Raw genomic sequence first — 16,406 nt, 5'->3', positions numbered from 1 at the left:
GGTTGTTAACAAATTATTATTCAAATACTCATGAGTTTAGTAAATATCAGTTTTCTATCAACTATAGGGTTGAGAAGCATATAGTGAAAAATTAAATTTCTTGACTAACCATGTTGAAGATCAGACCTATCAGTGATGAGCTGCTCTTCTGGGATTTTTACCAGGATAGTTGGCAGGCCATCCATTCTGATTGTCCTCTTTTAAATATAGCAGATTGGGAACATTCTCTGTTCTACAAGGAAACCAGAAAATGAGTCAGGGGAACTGGGGTCAAATTATGGGAACTATTGGTCTTTTAAAACTGTAACCTTTCTAATTACAAAAGTGATCCTATGTTTCCTTATAAAAAATTAGAAAAGTAAAAAGAAGAAAATAAAAATTGCTTATCTATCATTCAAAGAATCTGATTTTCTTACTATCACAAAACACGAGAGAAAGGCTACTTTATAGAGAAAAGAGCTTTATTTAGCTCACAGTTTTGGAGACTGAAAATCCAAGATTGGTGGGTACCATCAGTTCAACATCTAGTGAGGGCTTAATGATGGAAGGTGTCATGATGGTGGAATGCATGCAGGAGGAAGAAAAAGCATCTAGGAAAAGGAAGCCAAAGAGTAATTCAGGTGTCAAGTTCACTTTTATAACAACTTGCTCTCATTGGAAATCCATAAGAGCTGCTTTATCCCCTTCTAAATTCAGAGCCCCCAGAGACATGCCCCTCCCATTGAGCCATACCTTATAGGTCCCATCAACTTCACATCACCACACCAGGACTACATCTTGAATTCATAAACCTTCAGGGGACAACCCACATCCAAATCAAATTAGTATATATCCTACTTCTTTATACTGACACAGATATTCACACACAGAAAAATGACTTTTGGGGAGCAATTTTTCCCATTTTGGGTGTGCAATGTTATGCCACTCGACCAGTTTTCAACAGTTTCCTCATATGTAATACATGCACATGGGTTATCTATGAATAAACAATAAAATTCTAAATAAAAGCTAACTTGAAAACTTCAAAATTTAAAAAATCAGGTAGTTTTTTCAGTAGGTACTCTTTATTTGTGGCATAACCTAAAGGCATGATTTGATGTTCAATAAACATAAGTCTCAGAATCAACCGCTGCCTGCACTGCTACCACCATTGCTACCGCCTCTGATTCTGCTATTGCTAGCCTAAGGTCACCTGGAGGTCTTCTTTCTAGATGCAGCTGCCACAGAAGAAATGGCTGCCCCGGATGCAACTGAAGCTGACACTGATGCTGACCCCAGAGATCGCCTGGTGCAGTTGCAGCTACTGCTGCAGCCACCGCTACTGCTGACCTGCTGCCTGCTGCCAACAACCACCATGGCATAGAGGACTGCTTCGGGGGAGAGTCCAGGTTTGGTTGAACATGGCTGCACCCATTTGGGGACACCAGCCAGGGCTTGGGGTCCAGGTGCCAGCAGGTTTACCACCATAAGAGCCTCCGTCTGGGGACTCCAGCTGGGACCTGCACATATAGTGGAGGGGAGCCTGTGGCTTTGGAGGAGCCTGGGGTCTTCCTGCTGAGAGTGCTGGTGGCCCTTGTCTTGCTGCTGCCTCTCAAGGTTGCTCCTTCACATGAGTGTATCACTAGTGGTCTCTCTGCAAATAGGAGCAGCATTGAGATCTTAGGACTGCAGTGTCATTGAGCCTGAGTTATCTGAAGCCCAGATCAGTGAGATAGAGACTGGGTGTACCAGGGGTGATCTGGGTTTGATGATCCCGAGAGATGTCAGAGACAGGGCTGAGAAAATATTGAACACTGACAGAGACAGTTTGACTTTCCTGCAAGATTTATTTTATTTTGTTTTATTTTTTTGATTTACTAATCTCTCTACCATATTTGGAACAGAATGTTTCTTGATGCATCAGTGTGTGGAGCACAATGATATATGAATGGTGTTTTGCATTTTTGTTGTATTCTTATATTTTTAATTTTTTCTCTTTGTTTGTAGTCTTCCTCTCTCTTGTCTATTTTCTTGGATTTTCTCTCCAACTTTTCTCCAACCAACAGTCAATCTCTGTCAGCTCCTCTTCCACTCTTCCTGTGAATTTTTACTTCTAGCTTCTCTCTTCCTCCCTCGTGAATACTGCATATCTTTTCTCTCATCCAGCATTTGAAATTGTAAATCATTTTAATAAATATTCTGTTTGTACTATAGATAGTTATTAAACTCATCATTTTGGTTTTTATTTAAAGAGAGAGAGAGAGAGAGAGAGAGAGAGAGAGAGAGAGAGAGAGAGAATTTTTTTAATATTTATTTTTTAGTTTTCGGCGGACACAACATGTTTGTTCGTATGTGGTGCTGAGCATCAAACCAGGGCCGCATGCATGCCAGGCGAGCGCACTACTGCTTGAGCCACATCCCCAGCCCACCAAAGTTAATTAGAAGAGACAAAGAAGGACATTTCGTGCTTCTTAAGGGAAGTATATATAAGCAGGACATAACAACTATAAATATTTATGCCCCAAACAATGGAGCATTTATATACATCAAACAAGCTCTTCTCAATTTCAAGAGTCAAGTAGACCACAATACAATAATATTGGGTGACTTTAACACACCTCTCTCACTACTGGGCAGATCTTCCAAACAAAAATGAAATAAGGTAAATATAGAACTAAATAATACAATCAATAATTTAGACTTTACAGACATATATAGAATATTTCATCCACCAATGAGTAAATATACTTTCTTTTCAGCAGCACATGGCTCCTTCTCTAAAATAGACCATTTATGCTACAAAGCAACTCTTAGTGACTACAAAAACAAACAAACAAACAAACAAACAAAAAAACCCCAGAGATAATTCCCTGCATTCTATCAGACCACAATGGAATGAAATTAGAAATCAATGGTAAAATAAAAAATAGAAGCCATTGTAACAAATGGAGACTAAATAATAGACAATTGAATGATGAATGGATAGTAGAAGAAATCAAGGATAAAATAAAAAAATTCTTAGAGGTCAATGAGCACACTGATACAACATATCAAAATCTCTGGGACACTATGAAGACAGTACTAATAGGAAAGTTTATTGCATTAAGTTCACTCATTAAAAGAATAAAAAACAAATAAATGACCTAACACTACATCTCAAAGCCCTAGAAAAAGAAGAACAAAATAAATACCCAAAACAGTAGAAGACAGGAAATAATTAAAATCAGAAATGAAATCAATGAAACTAAAACAAAATAAACAATTGAAAAAAATGGCAAAACAAAAAGTTTATTTCTTGAAAAAATAAATAAATTAGATAAATCCATGGCCATGATAATGAGGAAAAAAAGAGAAAAAACTCAAATTTTATTAAAATACTAATGAAGGAGGAAATATCACAACAGACATGTCTGAAATACAGAAGATAATTAGAAAGCATTTTGAAAATTTAGACTCTAATAAAATAGAAAATATTGAAGATATTGACAGATATATGACCTACTCAAACTGAATGAGAATATCATACATGATTTAAACACAACAATTTCAAGTAATGAAATAGAAAATGCCATCAAAAGCCTACCAACCAAGAAAAGCCCAGGCCCAGATGGATTCTCAGCCAAGTTCTACAAGACTTTCAAAGAATTAACACCAATACTCCTCAAAGTTTTTCATGAAATAGAAAAGGAAGAAACCCCTTCCAAACTCATTCTATGAGGCTAATATCATCCTGATAACAAAATCAGACAAAGACACATCAAGGAAAGAAAACTTCATACCAAGATCTCAGATGAATATAGATGTGAAAATTCTCAATCAAATTCTGGCAAATCACATATTTAAAAATCACATATTAAAAAATAGTGCACCATGATCAAGTGGGATTCATCCCAGGGATACAGTGTTGGTTCAACATTCGAAAATCAATTAACATAATTCATCATATTAATACGGTTAAAAACAAGAATCAGCGTCTTTGTAAGGAGACCACTGAGACGAGCAGGAGCGAGGAGCAGCAGCCTCTCTGCTGCCCTGACTTTTTAAGAAATCTCAATGAACTGTTTGTGAAGAATCACTGATCCTGCCTGCAAGGTTTTTGCATGGCAAAGACACTGATCTGTGTTAAGTGAAGATCACATTTTATATGCGATCTTGACTCTTTTTTTGTCTTACATTATATTTTTATAGATTTTGTTATAATCATGGTGCTGGGAAAGGTGAAGAGTTTGACAATAAGCTTTGACTGTCTTAATGACAGCAATGTCCCTGTGTATTCTAGTGGGGATACTGTCTCAGGAAGGGTGAATTTAGAAGTTACTGGAGAAATCAGAGTAAAATCTCTTAAAATTCATGCAAGAGGACATGCGAAAGTACGCTGGACTGAATCTAGAAACGCCGGCTCCAATACTGCCTATACACAGAATTACACTGAAGAAGTAGAGTATTTCAACCATAAAGACATCCTAATTGGGCACGAAAGAGATGATGATAATTCCGAAGAAGGCTTCAATACTATACATTCAGGAAGGCATGAATATGCATTCAGCTTCGAGCTTCCACAGACACCACTTGCTACCTCATTCGAAGGCCGACATGGCAGTGTGCGCTATTGGGTGAAAGCCGAATTGCACAGGCCTTGGCTTCTACCAGTAAAATTAAAGAAGGAATTTACAGTCTTTGAGCATATAGATATCAACACTCCTTCATTACTGTCACCCCAAGCAGGCACAAAAGAAAAGACTCTCTGTTGCTGGTTCTGTACCTCAGGCCCAATATCCTTAAGTGCCAAAATTGAAAGGAAGGGCTATACCCCAGATGAATCAATTCAGATATTCGCTGAGATTGAGAACTGCTCTTCCCGAATGGTGGAGGCAAAGGCAGCCATTTACCAAACACAGGCCTTCTATGCCAAAGGGAAAATGAAGGAAGTGAAACAGCTTGTGGCTAATTTGCGTGGGGAATCCTTATCATCTGGAAAGACAGAGACGTGGAATGGCAAGTTGCTGAAAATTCCACCAGTTTCACCCTCTATCCTCGATTGTAGTATAATTCGTGTGGAATATTCACTAAAGGTATACGTGGATATTCCTGGAGCTATGGATTTGTTTCTTAATTTGCCACTTGTCATGGGTACCATTCCTCTGCATCCATTTGGCAGCAGAACCTCAAGTGTAAGCAGTCAGTGTAGCATGAATATGAACTGGCTTGGTTTATCTCTTCCTGAAAGACCTGAAGCACTACCCAGTTATGCAGAAGTGGTAACAGAGGAACAAAGGCGGAACAATCTTGCACCTATGAGTGCTTGTGATGATTTTGAGAGAGCGCTTCAAGGACCACTGTTTGCATATATCCAGGAGTTTCGGTTCTTGCCTCTACCTCTTTATTCAGAGATTGATCCAAATCCCGATCAGACTTCAGATGATAGACCATCCTGCCCCTCTCGTTGAAGGAACACTTGGTTAAATCAAGTTGATGTGGGTTCCGAACTGTATCTCTTCCGGCTGAGGACAGAGAAGTATCTTGGAGACACGTTTTCAGAGGAAGTGGAATTGCTTTTGCCCAGAAAAATGGCAAATACATGAAACAACGAGTGATCATGCTTCAGAAGCCTACAGCAACATTCTGGGACTGCTCCAATATGCTTGAAGATCTAACCTTTTCTTCTTTAAAACTGGCACATACTAAGAGCAGTCATCTTTAGCTTATGGTCATACGTGTCAAGACACCATGTTGTAAAGAGGGATGATTTCCTTCTTTTGATTTGAAAATTTGCACATGCTCAATGCTTACATTGTGCAGTTCAATGTCACTACAGCTTTTTTTTTTTTTCCATTTAAGCCAGACTCTTGATACTCTTTTAAAACTTGTTGTGGTCTGCACAACAAGGAACAAAAGAAAGCTTTGAAAAAACTTTAACATGAAAAAACGCACTGACATTTTTTTTTTTTTTATTTAATATAGCCTGGACTCTACCTGCGTATGCACATGCTCAGAATTGTCCTACTAGGCTGACCATGTATCACCTCTTCAGCTTGGATCCTATTGTGGATTTATTTACAAACATCAAATGCCTTCAAGCCAATCCTTTTTGCTGTATGTTTTGCAGCCTACTGTAGTAGATACGCAACAGATATGTGGGGAAAAAGAGATAAGAGGAGGAAGCTAATAAGAGACCTGTCAAGATTGTAGAACTTCTTGGTTTCTTTTGAGAATTTGTTGCCTTTCTACTATTACAGCAAAGCAGCATTTTGTTACTGACTGCCTCAAATCACTTAATCTCAGGTGAACGCATCACTTGCCAAACTGTTGGAATGCTATTTGTGTTTTGTTGCACTGTTGAGTTTTTTTTGTTGTTGTTGTTTATTTGGTTGGCTTTTTGGAGGGGGAAATTTGGAAACGGGACATACACAAAAGTGATAACCCACCCACATCCCCTTTTTGTCATTACATACAAGAAGAAACTAGCAGAGTTAAGAATGGAGTATAGAAAGGCAGTATGGCAGGCACCAGCAAAGAGTTAAGGGCTGTTGCTCTTAAAAATTAGTATTTTTATTATTATTTTAAAAATAGTGGAAATTTTCCAGTCACTGGGGAGAGGAGGGAAAAGTACATTTATTTTTATACAGAGTTACTTAATTACCTCTAAAACACATATGTTGGAAATCATTTTTGCCAATGCAAAGTATTTTAATGAGGATATATATACATGATTAGAGTTCAATTTATACATTTGCTATCCTGGTCAAGTTGACAGTATAAAAACCCAAGTTTATTCTAGAAGTATATAACTTCACAATTAAAAACACTAGAATGTTTGCTGGGATGATTTTTTTTCCATTATCTAAAAAACAATTTGCTAAATATGAAAAGTTATTCTGATGAGTATATATAGAGAAAGGAGCAATCACATCAGTAAATCCTAGGTTTTTTTAAGTAATTTACAGTTAAATCATAACATATACCAGCATTCATGATAACATTTAAAACCCTAATCTGAGGTACTAAGTGTACTGAATTTTTTTTAAGAAGGAATTCAGCTGTGATATTTTTAATGAAAATCAGCATCTCATATTACAACATACGTGTGAAATGGGTATATATATCTTACCATTCAACCCCACAATTAATAAAGTGACTGAAAATAATAGTAACTCTGGCTTGGTGCTTGGTTAAATACTGTTTTAAAGCTTCATACAAAACAAATAGGCTTTTCCATAAGTGGCCTTTAAGAAAACATGGAAGACAATTCATGTTTGAAATAATGCTGACAGGGTGAAGAAAGCCCAGTGTAAAAATGAATCGCGTTTTAAGTGATTCGGTTAAAGGGTTTGGGCTCCCGTAGCAAACAAATACTAGATAATAAGGAAATGGGGGTGAAATATTTTTTTACTGTTGTTAAATCATTTTGTGAATTTCCCCCTCAAAAGAAGCTAGTGGAATATTTGGCATAAAGGGCATTTGGTGGTTTTCTTTTTATTTGGGGGGAGGGGGTTGTCAGAAAATCCCTTTTGTTTTCTCTCTTCTTATGTCTGACTGACTAGGGAACAAATGTTGATATGCATAGCATTGGAATACTTATTACCACGTACTCTCACAAGTAACACAAGAAGCAAGAATGACCAATATTGTGATAATTGGCACAGGATCACAAGATGTGATAAAATTTTAAGTTTATAAAGCTTTATTAAATAAAGTTTTATTTTTCCCATTAAAGTTTTTGTCTCCCTGTCATTCAGAGGCATTACTTTTTTTTTTCCTCCTAAATATTGGTCAATTCCTAATATAAGATGTGAGGTTCACAGTTGTATTCCAGTATTCAAGAAAGATTCCTGATTTTTCAATTGGGAAAAGTAAAATCCAAAATGTTAGCAAAACAAAGTGCAATAGCAATATTAAATGTTTGCTTTATAGATTATATTCTATGGCTGTCTGTAATTCTCTTTTTTCTTTTTTTATTTGGTGCTGAATATGTCCTTGTAGGCTCTGTTTTAAGAAAACTATGTGGGAAATGATTTAATTTTTCCTATTGCTCTTCCTTGTGGAAAATAAAAGTGTTTTTTTTTCTTTTTTGTAAAAAAAAAAACAAGAATCATATGATCATCTCAATAGATGCAGAAAAAGCATTTGACAAAATACAGCACACCTTCATGTTCAAAACACTAGAAAAACTGGGGATAGTAGGAACATATCTCAACATTGTAAAAGCTATACATGCTAAACCCAAGGCCAGCATCATTCTAAATTGAGAAAAATTGGAAGCAGTTCCCACTAAAAACTGGAACAAGACAAAGATGTCCTCTTTCACCACTTCTATTCAACATCATCCTTGAAACTCTATCCAAATCAATTAGACAAAAGAAAGAAATTAAAGGGATACAAATAGGTAAAGAACTCAAACTATTTGCTGATGACATGATTCTATCCCTAGAAGATCCAAAAAATTCCACCAGAAAACTTTTAGAACTAATAAATGAATTCAGCAAAATAGCAGGATATAAAATCAATACTCATAAATTAAATACATTCCTGTACATCAGCAATGAGTCCACTGAAAGAGAAATTAGAAAAACTACTCCATTTACAATAGCCTCAAAAAAATAAAATACCTGGGAATCGATCTAACAAAAGAGGTGAAAGACCTCTACAATAAAAACTAGAGAACACTAAAGAAAGAAATTGAAGAAGACCTCAGAAGATGGAAAGATTTCCCATGCTCGTGGATAGGCAGAATTAACATTGTCAAAATGGCCATACTACCAAAAACATCATATAGATTTAATGCAATTCCTATTAAAATCCCAATGACATTCTTTATAGAAATAGAAAAAGCAATCATGAAATTTATTTGGAAAAATAAGAGATCCTGAATAGCTAAAGCAATCCTTAGCAAGAAAAATGAAGCAGGAGGCATCACACTACCAGACCTTAAACAATACTACAGAGCTATAGTAACATAAACAGCATGGTATTGGCACTAAAATAGACTTGTAGAGACAAACCCACATAAATATGGTTATCTCATACTAGACAAGGGTGCCAAAAACATTCACTTGAGAAAAGATAGGCTATTCAACAAATGGTGCTGGAAAAACTGAAAATTTATATGTAGCAAAATGAATTAAACTTCTATCTCTCACCCTGCACAAAAATCAAGTCAAAGTGGATCAAAGACTTAGGCACTAGAACAGAGACCCTGCAGCTAATAGAAGAAAAAAGAAGCTTAAGTCTTCACCACATCAGCCTAGGATCTGACTTCCTTAACAAGACTCCTAAAGCACAAGAAGTAAAATCAACAATCAATAAATGGCATGGATTCAAATTGAAAAGCTTCTTCTCAGCAAAGGAAACAATCAATAATGTGAGGAGAGAGCCTACAGATTGGGAGGAAAATCTTTACCACATGCACCTCCAATAAAGAATTGATCTCTAGGATATATAAAAAACTCAAAAAACTTAACACCAAAAAAACCAAATAACCCAATCAATAAATGGGCTAAGGAACTGAACAGACACTTCACAGAAGAAGAAATACAATCAATCAACAAGTATATAAAAAAGTTTTCAACATCTCTAGCAATTAGAGAAATGCAAATCAAAACTAGTTTAGGATTTCATTTCACTCCTGTCAGAATGGCAATCATCAGGAATACAGGCAACAATAAATGTTGGCGAGGATGTGGTAAAAAATGTACACTCATACATTGCTGGTGGGACTGCAAATTGGTCCAACCACTATAGAAAGCAGTATGGAGATTCCTCAGAAAGCTTGGAATAGAACCACCATTTGATCCAGCTATCTGACTCCTTGGTTTATACCCAAAGGACTTAAAATCAACATACTATTGTGAGGCAGCCACATCAATGTTTATAGCAGTTCAATTCACAACAGCTAGACTATGAAACCAACCTAGATGTCCCTCAATAGATAAATGGATAAAGAAAATGTGATGTATGCACTCAATGAAATATTACTCAGCTTTAAAGAAGAGTAAAATTATGTCATTTGCCAGTAAATTTTTTATAAACTTATTAGTTTATTATACTTCTTTTTTTTAATATTTATTTCTTAGTTATTGGTGGACACAACATCTTTTGTTTGTATGTGGTGCTGAGGATCGAACCCGGGCCGCACGCATGCCAAGCGAGTGCGCTACTGCTTGAGCCACATCCCCAGCCCGTCAGTAAATTTTTGGAGTTGGAGAATATGCTAAACAAAATAAGCCAATCCCACAAAACCAAAGATGGAATGTTTTCTCTAATATGCGGATACTAATTCACAATAAGGTGGGGGCACTAGGGAAGAATAGCGTTAACTTAGATTAGGTAGAGGAAAGTGATTGATGGGAGGGAAGAGGAGGGGATGTGGAGACAGGAAAGATAGTAGAATGAAACAGACATTATTACTTTATGTATATATGTGACTACAGGACCAATATGATTCTGTAACATGTACACTCAGAAAAGTGAGAAATTATATTCCATCTATGTATGATATATCAAAGTGCATAAATGCATTCTACTTTCATGTGTAACTAATTAAAACAATAAAAAATTAAAAAAAAACATATACGTCTCCCTTCCCCACCCCACCCCCCAAGCCTGGCAGTTTTCCTTGAAATGACCATTGTGTTTGTCTTTGAAGATATTCTGTGTATGTACAAGCATATCAGTAAGTAAGTTCTAATACTTAATTTAATTAAAAGATTTCTGGTTTCTGCATGGAAATAAAACTCAAATATTTTCAATAGTTATTAGAACCTTTATTTAGAAACTTCTAAAGTGTTTTTTTTCCTTTTTAGTAAAGTACTATATAACATGCTACACGCTACATAATATGTTACCTAATTTTCTAATAGGGTTGATGACCATAAACAAGCTAGTTTGTGATGAATCAGGAAAATGTTTCCATAATTAGTGTTCTCCAAAACTTTTGACACATGCTGATGATTAACTCCAGAGATGCACCTATCTCTGTCAAACTGTACTGATAGTAAAAATGGTCACCACCTTCTTTCTTTTCCTCATTAGTGAATGTATGTAGTAACTACTCCAGGGATGAGAAACTACACACCCAGGATGATGAGTATAGGGAAAATTTTAAACCACATCTTTTCATGGTCACCTAGACTAAAAGTCAACTTGTAGCCCCTTAAAGGTGATCCAGGCTTCTATTGTTTTGGTTTTATGTATTATTTTCCTTTATGGCTAGAGTAAGTTTCACATCTATGGTCACTGTCACATGAACAGCTAAAATATATTAAGCCCCAATTGTGTGCAGGTTACTATACTAGCATCTTCACTCAGAGAATTAATTATTCTGATTTAGTAGGTGGGATTTGGTAAGATGAGAAATACATTGTTAGACTTTCTTCAATTTGGAAGTAAGCAACATCTACATTTTCTGCCTAGTAAGCTTAAAATATACAAATCCCAGCATAATCATAGTTAGGAATTTGTATTTAGGAAATCAGTATGGCTGGGCATGTTATTGAATACCTATGTCCCAGATACTGAGGAGGCTGAGGCAGGAGGTTTCCAAGTTTGGGGCCACACTGGATAGTGAAACCCTGTCTCAAAATAAAAAATGAAAAGGATTGGGAATGGAGCTCAGTGGTAACATGCCCCTAAGTGCAATCCCCAGTATAGAAGAAGGAGGAAGAGAAAGAGGAGGGGGAGGGGGAGGAGGAGGAGGGAGAGGGGGAGGAGGAAAAGAAGAAGAAGAAATAATAATAATCAATATGGATATGAAAATTTTCAGTGGTGGGGTGAGAACTACCTATGTATAGCCAATGCAGGTGGTATTAGTTTTCTATTGCTAATGCAACAAATAATCACAACTTTGGTGGCTTAAATAACACCAATTTATTGTATTATAGTTTTGTAGTTTAATCAGCAGAGTTGCATTCTTTTCTGGAGAAGAATTCATTTCTTTGCCTTTTCCAGTTTTTGGATGTAGCCATGTTTCTTGGCTTGTGGCACCCTTCCTCCACCTTCTAAATAAGCAATTTTGCATCTTCCTGATCCAACTTGTTTAGTCACTTCTTCTGACCATAGCCAGAAAGGGCTTTTAAGAACTCTTTTGATTAGATTGGGTCCAGATGATTCAGAATAATCCAGAGACTCCAGAATAATATTCCTACCTCAAAGTTCTTAATTTAATCACATCTGAAAATCTTCTTTTCCATGTAAAGTTATATAGTTGCAGGTTCTGGGAATTAGGTGATGGACATCTTAGAGGGTGCATTCATTATTCTGCCTACTATAGAAATCAAGAGAAAAGGATCCCAAGAGAAGTGGGATCCTTTTATGCTATACTGTGTTAGAAGAATTATTGGGAGAATCCCCAAATGGACCCTTTCATTTCTGGCCCCAGCCAAGAAATAATTTTTTACTTCTTATAGAAAAAACATGCTAGCATGTTGTGACCATCTTTCAGAAGAAAATCAAGCTAGGGTTACTTAGTTTTTTCCTGTCTCACTGAGTAACATTTACTTACCCTTTGCTTGTGTACACGGAAAATAACAACTCTGATTTGAGGAAATCACCTCTGAGCCAAATATGAGTAACCACAGCCCAGGAACACAGATGCAAATTACCTGGAACAACATGGTTCTTCCATGAAAGAAGTTGTATGAGATGTTATAATGGGTCATTGATTAGATAGACTACAAAGAGGTGGGGAAATCTCTTCTGTAGCATCCAGAAGTTATTTTTAATGAGATGAGGAAGTCTCTTACAGGATTCAGATGTTATCACATTTTTAGCTTTAGGCTTGGTGGAAGCCAGAGATCTACCAAATTTAGAGTGCATTCCAAAAGTTATATCTAGTAGTTTCAAGAATGCTAGATTACATACAGAGGTTGATAGTAAATGGTTATTAAAGACAGCCAAAGATAATTTTGACTCTTTAAAAAGTTCTAATTTGTTATACATGACAGCAGAATGCATTTCAATTCATCATACACATATAAAGCCCAATTTTTCATGTCTCTGGTTGAACACAAGGTAGAGTCACACCATTCATGTCTTCATACATGTACTTAGGGTAATGATGTCCATCTCATTTCACCATCTTTCCTACCTCTTTTACCCCTACCTTTCCCCTCCCTCCCCTTTGCCCTATCTAAAATTCCTCCATTTCTTTCATGCTTCCCCCATTCCCTTTATGGAGCAGCATCCTCATATCAGAGAAAACATTCAGCATTTGGTTTTGGGGGATTGGCTTACTTCATTTAGTATAATATTCTCCAACTGTATTCATTCATCTACAAATTCCATAATTTTATTCTCTTAATGCCAAGTAATATTCCACTGTGTGTATATACCACAGTTTCTTTATCCATTCATCTACTGAAGGTCATCTAGGTTTTGCTATTGTGAATTGTGCTGCTATAAACATTGATGTGGCTGTGTCCCTGTAATATGTTGTTTTTAAGTCCTTTGGGCATAAACCGAGGAGTGGGATAGCTGGGTCAAATGGTAGTTCCATTCTAAGTTTTCCAAGGAATCTCCATACTGCTTTCCAGATTGTTTGCACCAATTTGCAGTCCAACCAGCAATGTATGAGTGTGAACTGGCTCTTTTTTATTGGTATATTATAATTATACATAATAGTGGGCGCTGGATGCCATCCATGAAATTTGCATGAACTCAATAAGCATGGAAGCCAATGGGTAGGAAAGTCTGGTATTAGGGAACTCCCAGAAGCACTCCTGATGGTTTGAAACCATCCAATACATGTGAATACCTATCCAGCTCTCCCAAAGGTTCCACACAGCACTGAGATGTGGTGACTTGCTGGAGCCACATAGCTACACAGCCATTCAGAGATGGGTGTGGCTTGCCAAGATGCCAATCAACCTGTAGACTACAAGAAACCATAAAGCAAGACTCCTCTGCTGAAACCTTATCTCTGCCTTTTATGTACTCTCCCTTAAATAAAGAAACAGAGCCATTTTTTAGCTGTTGGGTTCTAGTTCTTACCAGGACTAGAGAACGTATCAGGTGCTCTGCTTTCTCTTTACCTAATTCCTGGCTCTGTCTCTTATTTTTATATTTTTTATTATTTAGTTGTTGATAGATCTTTTTTTTATTTATATGTGGTGATGAGAATCGAACCCAGTGCCTCACACATGCTAGGCAAGTGCGCTACCGCTGAGTCACAGCCATAGTCCCCTGTCTCTTCTTCTTCTTCTCTTTTTAATTTGCCATCTTTTAAATAAACATTTATTTCTTTTACTTGTACACCTTTGTTTTTACTTATTTGCTTTTACATGGTCCTGAGGATTGAACCCAGGGCCTCAGAGGTGCTAGGTGAGCATTCTACCACTGAGCCACAACCCCAACCCTGTCTCTTATTCTTTACTAATTATTTCAGACTTTAATTTTCTCAGGTGGCTCAATACCTACTGTGCAAGAAACTGCCTTGGTGGGGTGCTGGTCGCCCTTCGATATGTGTGATTCATTTTGACATTTATTTTTTATTTAAAGCCTTTAGTTTGAGATATGATTGAAAGAGCTTACATGTACACATGGAAAAACACAGACACAATCATGATTGAGTGAAGACAATCTAATCAGTAAACTTCAATGCCTGATAGCTAATGCTGAAGCTGAAGTTCTAGGAGTATAACACACTACAGGGCTGAGAGGAACAGATAACTAGTATTCCTCTCCTTCTTCACCCTCTCCTACAACCGAATCCACACCAACTTCCTCATAATTTTTATCTAGGGAAGCCATATCCTCACAGGCACAGAAAACTCTCCTTCCTCCATCCCCTCACCCACATACCAGTGAACAAAGGTGCAACTGGCATACATCAAGTCAAACTTGTAAGCCCTGTAAGCCCAAGCCTCAGCAATGGCTGGAGTGCTGCTCAACATGCACACAGCTTGCTGTACCTTGGCCAGTTTTTGGTCCAATTCACAGTGCCAACCTTGAAGCCAGCTGGGCACCAATTCACAAATTAGATGTTGCACTTGATTTTCATGGTGACAATGGCAGCACTGACATCTTTGGGGACCACATCATCATGTACAACAGGCAGTAAGCCAGGTATTTACCATGGTGAGGGTCATATTTTACCATCTGGTTGGCTAGCTCAAGGCAAGAATTGGTGATTTCTGCTACAAAAAAACTGTTCATGGTAGACTTTCTCAGCAGAGATGACAGGGGCATATGTGGCCAGAGGGAAGTGGATGTGGGGACAGGGCACCAGATTCGCTTGGAATTCTGTCAGGTCAACATTCAGGGCCTCATCAAATCTGAGGGAAGCAGTGATAGACGATACAATCTGGCTAATAAGGTGGTTAAGGTTAGTGTGGATTGGCGCTCAATGTCAAGTTTTCTGCAACAGATGTCATAGATGGCCTCATTGTCTACCATGAAGACATAATCAGAGTACTCCAGGATAGTGTATGTGGTGAGGATGGAGTTTTAGGGCTCAACTAAAGCCTAGAGGGCTGGGTAAGTGGAGAACTCCAGCTTAGACTTCTTGCTATAATCAACAGAAAGACATTACATTAGCAAGGAGGTAAATCCAGAACCAGTTCCCCCACTAAAGCTCTGGAAAACCAAAGCCCTGAAGACCCTTGCACTGGTCAGTCAGTTTATGAATCTGGTCCAAGACAAGGTCAACGATCTCCTTGCCAATGGTGTAGTGGCCTCGGGCATAGTTTTTGGCAGTATCTTCCTTGCCTGTGATGAGCTGCTCAGGGTGGAAGAGCTGCTCAGGGTGGAAGAGCTGACTGATGATAGGTCCTGGTATGAATTTCATCAATGATCTTGGGTTCTAGGTCTACAAACACTGCCTTGGGCACATGCTTGCCTGTGCCCATCTTGCTAAAGAAGGTATTGAATGAATCATCTCCTCCCCCCAATGGTCTTGTCATTTAGCATTTGGCCATCAAGCTGAGTGCCATGTTCCAGGAAGTAGAGCTCCCAGCAGGTGTTTCCAATCTGGACACCAGCCTGGCGTACATGTATAGAGATGCACTCCTGCATGGTGGCTATGGCTCAGGAAGCAAAGGCAACAGGAGCAGACACTGGGTCCTGGTTATTGTCCTGACAAGCTAAGAGCCAGGGTAAGTAATACACTCTCCTTGTTACATTTTTGTACATGCATATAATTTGTTTAATCTCATTCTATAATCACAGAGAGATATTGTATCAGCAGGGAGGTAGACCCAGAATCTCTGCTGAGATCAAACAGTCTACAGGCTCTTGAGTATAAATGTGGTTTCTTTGGAGAACTTCTGTTCATAGCTGAAATCCCTTTATTTATGAAACCTGTTTTAATTCAGTAACACTGGTAAAAATATTTTTCTATATAAGGGAAAAACAAACTGTTTTTCCTCTTTAGTCTTTCACAACACTTTTGTGCACAAAAATTGTAGATTTTCTCCCTCATCCTATGTTAGTCAGTT

At 37.5% G+C, this 16,406-nt stretch overlaps 3 pseudogenes; 1 reads left to right on the top strand and 2 right to left on the bottom strand.

Moving 5' to 3' along the window:
• The first annotated feature begins 4,112 nt into the window (after positions 1-4,112).
• Positions 4,113-6,235, top strand: LOC143391000 (arrestin domain-containing protein 3 pseudogene; annotated as a pseudogene).
• Positions 6,236-10,820: 4,585 nt separating this feature from the next.
• On the bottom strand, positions 10,821-11,087 carry LOC143386493 (NADH dehydrogenase [ubiquinone] 1 alpha subcomplex subunit 1 pseudogene; annotated as a pseudogene).
• Positions 11,088-14,640: 3,553 nt separating this feature from the next.
• On the bottom strand, positions 14,641-15,984 carry LOC143390999 (tubulin alpha-1B chain pseudogene; annotated as a pseudogene).
• Between the last annotated feature and the right edge of the window lie 422 nt (positions 15,985-16,406).

Source organism: Callospermophilus lateralis, chromosome 2 (assembly GCF_048772815.1).
Source record: "Callospermophilus lateralis isolate mCalLat2 chromosome 2, mCalLat2.hap1, whole genome shotgun sequence".
NCBI classification, from domain to species: Eukaryota; Metazoa; Chordata; class Mammalia; order Rodentia; family Sciuridae; genus Callospermophilus; species Callospermophilus lateralis.
This window is presented reverse-complemented; position numbering and strand designations above follow the sequence as displayed.